This window comes from Achroia grisella, unplaced genomic scaffold (assembly GCF_030625045.1).
Source record: "Achroia grisella isolate CSIRO2021 unplaced genomic scaffold, CSIRO_AGI_Agris_v1 utg1576, whole genome shotgun sequence".
NCBI classification, from domain to species: Eukaryota; Metazoa; Arthropoda; class Insecta; order Lepidoptera; family Pyralidae; genus Achroia; species Achroia grisella.
In genome coordinates, this window is record NW_026712658.1 from 1,373,816 (window position 1) to 1,383,167 (window position 9,352).

A 9,352-nucleotide genomic window follows, 5' to 3' on the forward strand; every position below is an offset into this window, starting at 1 on the left:
CTGTGCCAGATCAGGCGATAATGTGCGAGTCGGTAATCTTGTGAAATGTGTAATTCTTAAGGTCTTGGGCTTTGTTTGCAAAGGCTACCATAGATCACGTTTTCTTAATGTAAAGGTAGGTTTAGGTAGATACTTGTTTATTGTAATATCTATGTATATAGGAAACGGTACCTAATAGTGTGTTTATTAAGATTAAGGTTACCTAATTTAAAAACGGGTAGTGTCCTGTTTTTTATTCCAAAGTCAAAGGTTCATCTACGTAATGGATAGATATAACTCGTGTACCGTTTTTGTTTGCAAATCCTTTGGAATAAAGCAAACACGAAATTTAAAGTAAAACCCACCACATCATCTGCGTTAGTAAAAACCGAACCCAAATCGGTTAAGCACGGACAAATTGAAATTCTAACAATTACCTATTGATTTGGTGTCTTTATCAAAAAGCCTATCCATGCATAGATATCTAACAGTTTTATGTACCTATAGATACCTACCTATTCATATACCTACTTCCATTATCTTCCATATGGAGTAGGACAGTCAGAGTTCAGTTACATTTTTAGTAAGTAGATATACCTTTACAGTTTTATACAATACCTATACCTACCCACTTAAGTTGCTTTATATTCTATGTTGGTTATAGATTCTTCTAAACTACAAGTATAAAATATTGATATCACAATATTGCTATTAGTTTTGTGCCTCTCTTAGTGTCAACCGTACCCAGTCTTCGCTATTAGAGAGAGTTTACTTATCATTCAATCAAAGTACAGTACAGTAAAGTACAGTAGGTAGATATAGATAACTACTCTTGGTATAGAATTTTAGAAATTATATATAAACGTACATAGTATAGGTATCTACTTTAACTGTTATGAAAGATATTTTATTTTATTTATTTATTCATTTATATCAGGCAACTTGGCCCATATTATAAATACCTTATAAACTAACATACATATAATATAATATTTAAAAACGAATACATTGATATTGTCTGTGTGATCACGGCATTGAAGACGGTAATCTGCCACGGTAGCGCCGATATACCACACCTTTCGGCCTGTAGTCCTCTTTCATAAAGGTGGGCAGCAAGTTAATGGGGACCAGGGCCACAAACGCTTTAAAACTCGCGTTGTGACTCGACTTCAGCTGCGTCACCCTCAATGTCAGGTTACTCTTGGTACGGATATATCTAATCGATTCCTTACGTACATTATCGTGGTCGGTGTAGCAGAAGAATGTAATATTACCTAACAGAACTATCCAATACTTAGATGAAAGATTTGAAGAGGTTTTATAATAATATAAATAATAGAAACTAATTACAATACAGAGGGTTGTAACACAAATTAGTTATAGATGCTTACTTAAGTACCTACCTAATAGTCTGTTTTATCTAAACACTAGGTATTGTTTTGGATTTAGATATCAAATGCTACGTTCACAACTATATAAATGCCCACAAAATCCATCTGACCAGACCTGACACCCCAGGTTAGACTTACAATAAGTACCTATTATTGACTAAATTTATTTATTGGAGAATAAAAAAATAAGAGTTACCTATCTACCGAAAAACAATAGACTTAAGCGGCAAAAAATACAATCGTTATTTAATTTATAACACCTGGCGCGGGTCTTTGGGTTTATGTAGATACTTATAGGGAGATTATCAGGCCTAAAGCATCAGTCGAAAAATGGTTGGTTACTTACTTAATATGAAGACGTAAAATTAGAATAATATGTACAAATAGGACTTTATCTATTCTTGTAGAAGTAGGTACATCTATCCTCTTCTTATGAATATATCTAATGTATGTATATATCTAAAAACTATATAAATATTATAATACCTATACAGACATGTTGTCTATTGCATGTCAGAAATTACTAATGTGTCGAACTAATATATGTTAATTGTGTTAATGCATCAATGTAAAACCACATATATCTAAGCAATAAATTTCATTTCATTATGCGGGAAATTCTTGCTGAATTTGTAACCATAGGCTAACTGATCTGACCTCATGCTCATCTTATTATCTACCCTCAACTGGTGCCCCGCCAGCGTAAACCGTTATCGCAGACGGGTGCACCATTTCATTATCATACATAAAAAAATATACACGGGATGGTCAGAGTCATTGTCGACAGACAATGTCGTGGTGAACGCAAACTATTTGAAACCAACGCGACAGTCGGCGAACCTAACGCCATCTTCCGGATTATTTGGTTCTTTATCATATCTAAGCTACTCCGACTTAAATCGAGTTCAAATTTGGACATCACTAAAAATCTTTCTGTATGTTATATTTCTGTTCTTATATTTCTGACGGGTTATAAAATATCTAAGGTAACTGTCATAAACTCATGTTAACTCTTGTTAACCTAGGTACTGTTATTTTATTCTTCAAACTTTAATTTAAACTTGGGTATCTACTTAGGTACCTATTATTCAAATCTTAATGAGAATAACGAAACATGCCAATAGTTAATACGAGTTCGTAAGAAGTTAAGAATAATGGGGGTTAATCAATAATGCCAATTGTGGTGAACAAAACTGATGTTATTTGTCTAACCTACCGCATGTTGTAATGAAGTACAAAACATAACATTACTGCGGTAAAAGTGTCGTGCTGAATTAATGGCTCGTGTCGTGACGGTTCGATTCTTGTCGATTACCTGCGTAGTGATGTACCTTGGAAAGAATGAATGAAATTCATTCATTAATTTACGAAACATCACTATGCAGGAAATCAATAAAAACTGTTAACCGTCCTATCAATTAGAAATTAAAATTACATTTTAAAATATTATTTAAGGATTAAATTTTTTATAGCTTGGTTACCAAAAAAGTTATGTCACTACTGAAAGAGACGATACGGTATCAAAGTAAAAAACATAGGAGGTATGATTTGGTAGCGATATAAGATAAGATCCGGTACAAAAGAGTTGTTGTTCCTACCCAGAAATATTATTAACAACATATTGAAGAAATTTTTAAGACCACTGGTGTTTCAATATTCCTAAAATACAAATTCTATAAGTTTTTGGATTTGATATAATCTAATAGAATTGAAAGGAAATAAATATCATTACATTTTAGATAAAAATTCCGCTTTCTTACATTGTACAAATAAAAATAAAGGTATCAATTTATATAATACTTACCTTATACACCGCAAGTTATCCCTTGCTCTACCTATTCATATGTAAATGACTAAACAAAAGTCTATATACCTAGGCATTAAAATAACCATTAGATTAACTCTATAATTGGTCAAGTACGTATATCGAAATAAGAATCTTGTCGATATAAATCATTTAATGGTTACATCACTAAGAATCAATCATAAAAATGTGGTTGCGGAACAATGGCGGTGTGTGGGCGATGCGGGCGGTCCCACATTAACAGTGTAGGTTCGACTCCTGTTTAGGTCATAATTATCTATCGATATGGGAACTAATGAGTGTATCGCAGCCATAGAGCTATTTAATTGTGCCAAATAACAAATAATACTGTGCCAAAATAGAAGAATCTCTCTACATAATAGTTTCAAATTGATGTATTATGTTTATAATCAACACTTAAACACAAATTGATCAAATAAAATCACCTAACATAATTTTAATACTTTCGACCAGGTGTCTAGAATAACAATGTAGGTAATTTGGTTTTTTTATGTAGGTTTCTAATTAGAATAGCAAATAATCTGATGGCCTACTTGATGGTAGTAACCGTTGCATATAGGTATTAGGTACCTACATGAACAGTAGGTACCACGGACATCACGTTATCATGTGAATCAAACGTTGCCATTACTGAGGACAATATCTATATCATGCATGTGATAACACTGCCTAATCTCACCCTAAAACCTATTTCAAATAGTTACGTGTAGGTACTGGACGATACATTAATAAAGCGATCACTAACTATATATTGTTCCTTTTCAAAAAAATATTTTACCAATTTTTACAGTAAGTAGGTAAATAATTAATTTTCAATATTGCCACCTAAGTAGACCACAGATAATCTGGTTGATGTTGATGGATTATATAGACACTTGTATCTAATATTTTGAATTTTTTTTTCATTGTTATGTGTATTGATTCAATAGTCATCAAACTGAAGTTTTAAATTTATTCACTCTAAGTCTAAGACATCTACCTACCTATTCCCTGCCTATTTAAGCATATTATTTGTAGTAATTGTATATTTTAGTTATAAAATTGAGACAATAAAACAAAATAAACCTATATTCGGATTATATATGTATACCTACCTATTTTATTATTGCACAGATATACATATGTAGGTACCTATAATATCTCAGGACAATTCACACAGCGCCATTTAGTCCTAAGGTAAGCAGAGCTGGTGTTATGGATAGGTACCTACTAGACAAATATTATATATCTATACATTTTTTTATAATTCAAACATATTATACATAGAAAACACCAAGACTGTACAAACAATCACTCATGAATACAAATATTTATCGTGCATGGAATCGAACCTGCGACCATCAGAAGTAAAGCGGTGTGCTAAACTGTTGGACCTATATTGGATTATATATTAGATATAATAATAATAAAGCCTTTCATTCCGAAATTTCAATTAGTTTAACTATTCTATTTCTTTTTTTACAATACATCTCTAATTTCTTTTGGCATAGGCCTCCTGCAGCGACTTTCATTGATTTCTAACTGGTAACTCTTCACCATTAGGTAAATTATATATTAGATAACTCTATTTATATTCAAATACATTATAAATTTGTATTAAGATAAGCGCTTTTTCTGAAGACAAACTGCTGAGCAGTACCTATTGCAGCTTGATATTTATATTTTATATAAATGTGTCTGTAAATAAATTATAAAAAAAGAACATAATGAAGGGTTAAAATTCTTTAAGTACTACCAACAGTAGAATAAATTGATTATGTTAATATCACCGCTCCGAGGTGCCCTTATCTACCATTCAGTAAAAGCTCTCTTTGTCAGTGCAAATGAACACGAGCGCCAAATAGCTTTATCTTAATTGCGTCGAAAAAGGGCGCAGACACCATTAACATTAACCTTTGTAAGAAATAGTAGAACCCAACTAATTATTAACTTATATCGGTACTCTATCTACGAGTATCTATTTTGATTTAAATTGACTCTATCTGCTCTAATTTAAATAAACTTGATATTTTTATGTAAATAGAATGAATATTGTAATGGCAACAACAAGTGCAAGGTACCCACCTACGAAGACTTAGAAGAATGTACCTAGGTATGTATATAGATATGCGTCACCATTCCAGTTACTTAAATAAAAAAAAATACAAACTCACAAGTCACCTGTAATTTCACAGCTGTCTCTCCCTTCAAACTGAAACACGGCTTACAAACCAAGTTACTTGTTAATAGAAATAAGTGTGATATAAACACTACCTACCTTGGGTAGGTAGGCACCTACCTTAGTTACAACAGTCTACCTCAGTTCGTTTACATGTTATATAGTTCCTCCGTAGTAGCTATGTGTATTTATTTAAAAACTTAAGTATAAACCCGTAGGTAATAAAAAAATAAAAATAAGAATAATTGGGTAACTAATATCGACATCGATTAATTTAAAAATCGAATACTGCGCGGCCATTTTGTTAAACATGGCATTTATGAGCGGCTGCACACCGCTCTCGCCGTTTAATGTGTTCGAGATTAATTTAATATTTTGTAATTGCTATTTTTACTTCCGTTGGTGGTTTTATGAGAAATTATTTTCTCTTTGTACAACAGTGTTTAATTATTAGATATATTTCATTTACAAACAAAGTCAGTATCTATATAGCTATGTTTAAAAAGAAATAGGTACCTACCAAGATACTACACCTAGATGCAGGTACTTAGTCACATGTAGAGTTGTAGATAATTCTCCGATCGATTCCCCGTTCAATTGAAATGGGGATAAAAATCACCCCTGTTGGTGCCCTCAGAACAAAATCCCATCCTTCAGGCGGGAGTTGGTCCTCAGACGCTCCATAAGTCCTTCCGGGTGTTTGGTTTGGAGTGCCATGTAGGTATTCTCGCATGTATCGTCCGGTGAAGCTGTAAAGACCAGCTGCCACCAACAACATTAGAGTCGTAGGTACAAAAAACATACCTACAGTCTCTTCGTGTGGTGACTATATTTCTACCACTTCTTGTCATTTCAAGGATATATAGGAACATGCTATTAAGGGAATAAATCAAGTAAAGTAAACAGAGAAGGAAAACTCGAAATAAATCCTTTTCGAAAGACGCCGTGGTAGTTCCTTTAAATAAAAATATTGTTTTAAATTAGCTCACACACGACACTAAAATCGGTATCCAATTCGATACACATGAGGAGATCTAAGTAACAGTCCAGGGAACTCGCCTTTTGGATATTGCCCCTTGATCTGAGTTTGTACCGTTTAACGTAATAACTTGTATGAGGAGAGAACAATACCCATGAGAGGGGGCGTTATGAGCTCGAATACTGAAAGGGATCTGCATGAACTTCATTCTTATGTGCCTACTTCAATATCTACCTATTTATGAAACATGTAGATTACCAAACACAATCAAAAGTTATATTTTTCCTATATAGAAATATCCATAGATAAAAAATACCTACTAAGTATAAGATAGATAGATATGAGGAGGTACCTATAGCTGACTGATTTATAACAAGATTCGATTAGTAACTTATATTCACTTGAAATAAAATAAATAATTACCTATACCTACCTACCATCTAGCACTTACAGAGAAACAACTTTTTATCATCTTGGCATGTTAAACAAGAATGTATTATATTATTTGCAAGTATAATTTTATATTCACTTGTCAACAAGTCATACGAACAGTAATTATGAGCTTTTATTAATCGATATAGCGATAAACGATCAGGTTACTTTATAAATTGTAAAACGAGTTGCAAAACCAACAGTCTATAGGAAATTAAAAAATTAAGTTAATACCAGCATTTATAATCTGTATGTGGTCTATGATAAATTTACGCGAAGAAAATTTACCATACTATTCCGTCGGAGTTTCCTGATCTTGCAATCTTGCTTGCTAGGTAGATGTCTAATAGTATATAACAAAATGAAGAGATTAGGAATTTTTATGGTGTAGATATGCATCTGAGCTCAGAACCAGAGCCAAACTTAGACAAAAATAGTCTTTGTATTCTCTCTTAATACGACAAGACTAGTACAACGAAGCAGTAAGGAGGGTTATGATGACCGGTACATTTGAATTTATATGTGTATGTACTTAAACACACATACACTGTGTTCTGTATTGTATCTAAGTTTCAAATTACTCCCAGTCAACAAACTTTAAAGAGTTAATAGGTAATTTATCAAATATTTAATTCTTACATTCTACCTATCTCCTGATTAACATTACCACAGATGAAATAAAATATTATTTTATTTAGGTAATACTACGGAATAACATAGTATTACCTACAGGTAGATATGGGTAAGAGCATGGACAATAGGTACTCCAATAAAAAAAAACTTCTTTACCTCATAAATATAAAGCAAATAACCCTTCAAAGCTGCTTCCTATTCATTAGTTGTTATTATTACCTCTTCACCTACGGAATTCTAATGGTACATATAATATGACGAGCCACAAAACGCTCATTATAATAAGCCCAGGCCGTGGGCTATATATAAATAACCCAGTCAACATTCCCCTACTTATTCTGTTTGTTAATTCCTTTAATTACTCCCAGCCAACTCGAAACCGTCAATTATTATTTGAAAAATAAACAAAGAAATGCCAAACTACGAGGTCTAACTACTTATTCTTAATTACTTTTAACTGAGACGTAACTCAACGTTGAAAGTCGGTATTTAGTGGACTTATCTTTCCTTATAGACGTTGATGTATTGCTGCATGGAAAGGAACGTATTTTTTAACCCACAATGGCTGTTTGACCAAAGTTACCGGTACGGTCATTTGTCGATTTACAATGTGAACACATATTTTTTTACAAGTATACTAACATAATAGTATTTTTGTAACAAATAATATCAGTGTCTCGTCGCACATATGAAAAACGAAGACGAGACTCCTAAATAACAGTAACACCTATAACTTATAAACCTAACAGGATTCGCAAATAAGCTGACCTGTTAAATAGTGATATCTAAATTAGAAACTTTACCAAACGGCGTCAAATCATTTTACGTCGTAGGTAAGTCGAAAACAAAGTGATAGAATATAAATATCTACAAAAATAAAAATAATAGATATTTGTTTGTGTATAAATTAGTAAATAGATATCTATCTATATTAGCTACCTACCTATAACGAATAGATATGAATGATTTTTAATATTACTTACATATATGTTGTTACGTTTTTACTCCCCAATTATTATAAAACTTTGCATGATGAGAAAATCATGCATAGGTCTATTTTTATTCCGGCAATGATCATGTTAGATATCATGCGAACGAAACCGCAGGCTGTAGTTAAACTCACAGTGCGGTAAAACCGACCAAGCATCAAGCAGTTAACTTTAAACCATCCAAGACTGTATTAATAATGTTGGCTTACACCGCGCTCGTCCGAGCCCGAGCACACCGTGTAATTAGGTGGTTATAAAAAGTTTAGGCGATTAATTTGTGGTACATTGTGTACTGAAAGTGGTGTGTTAGTGTGCGTTAAATTAATATTTATTGTTGACATTCCGTGCCGTGAGCCTGGCCACTATTTAGTATTTATACATTGTTAATTATTATTCATTGTAGCATTTGGGGTTACGCAGGAACGCTGTGATAATTAAGATATTATTTAGGTGTAGGTATGTACTTAGGTACTAGAGAAAGACTTCTTTTCTTAGAATTAATTTGAAACAGATATTTTTTTATTGGAGACTTATATGGGTTTATTTTATTGTAAAGTCATACCTAGTCTAATTTAGAAGTAGGGTTCGGGGAACTATTCCCATAAAAGATACTGACTGTTATAGGTAATGGACATTTTGCGAGATTGAGTGAAGAGGAATATTGCCATTCAACAATTAAATGAATTTGACAGCGGCAGGCGCCTAATGCCATTTTCATTACGGCAACATTGGTATATCTATATATCTCTTGCTGTTTTATCTGATCTAATGGTAAGTGATAACCATAGCATATATGTGTGTATACCTAGTAGGTACATGAACAGCGCTACAGACATTGCGTATGTAATCACGTGACGCCCGCGATATCATTCATTCATTCATTCAGGAGAACTAAGATACCTATCATGCCCCTTATCCTGTAATTTTATGTCTTAAATCACACTTCAACCGAAACATAGTTTACGA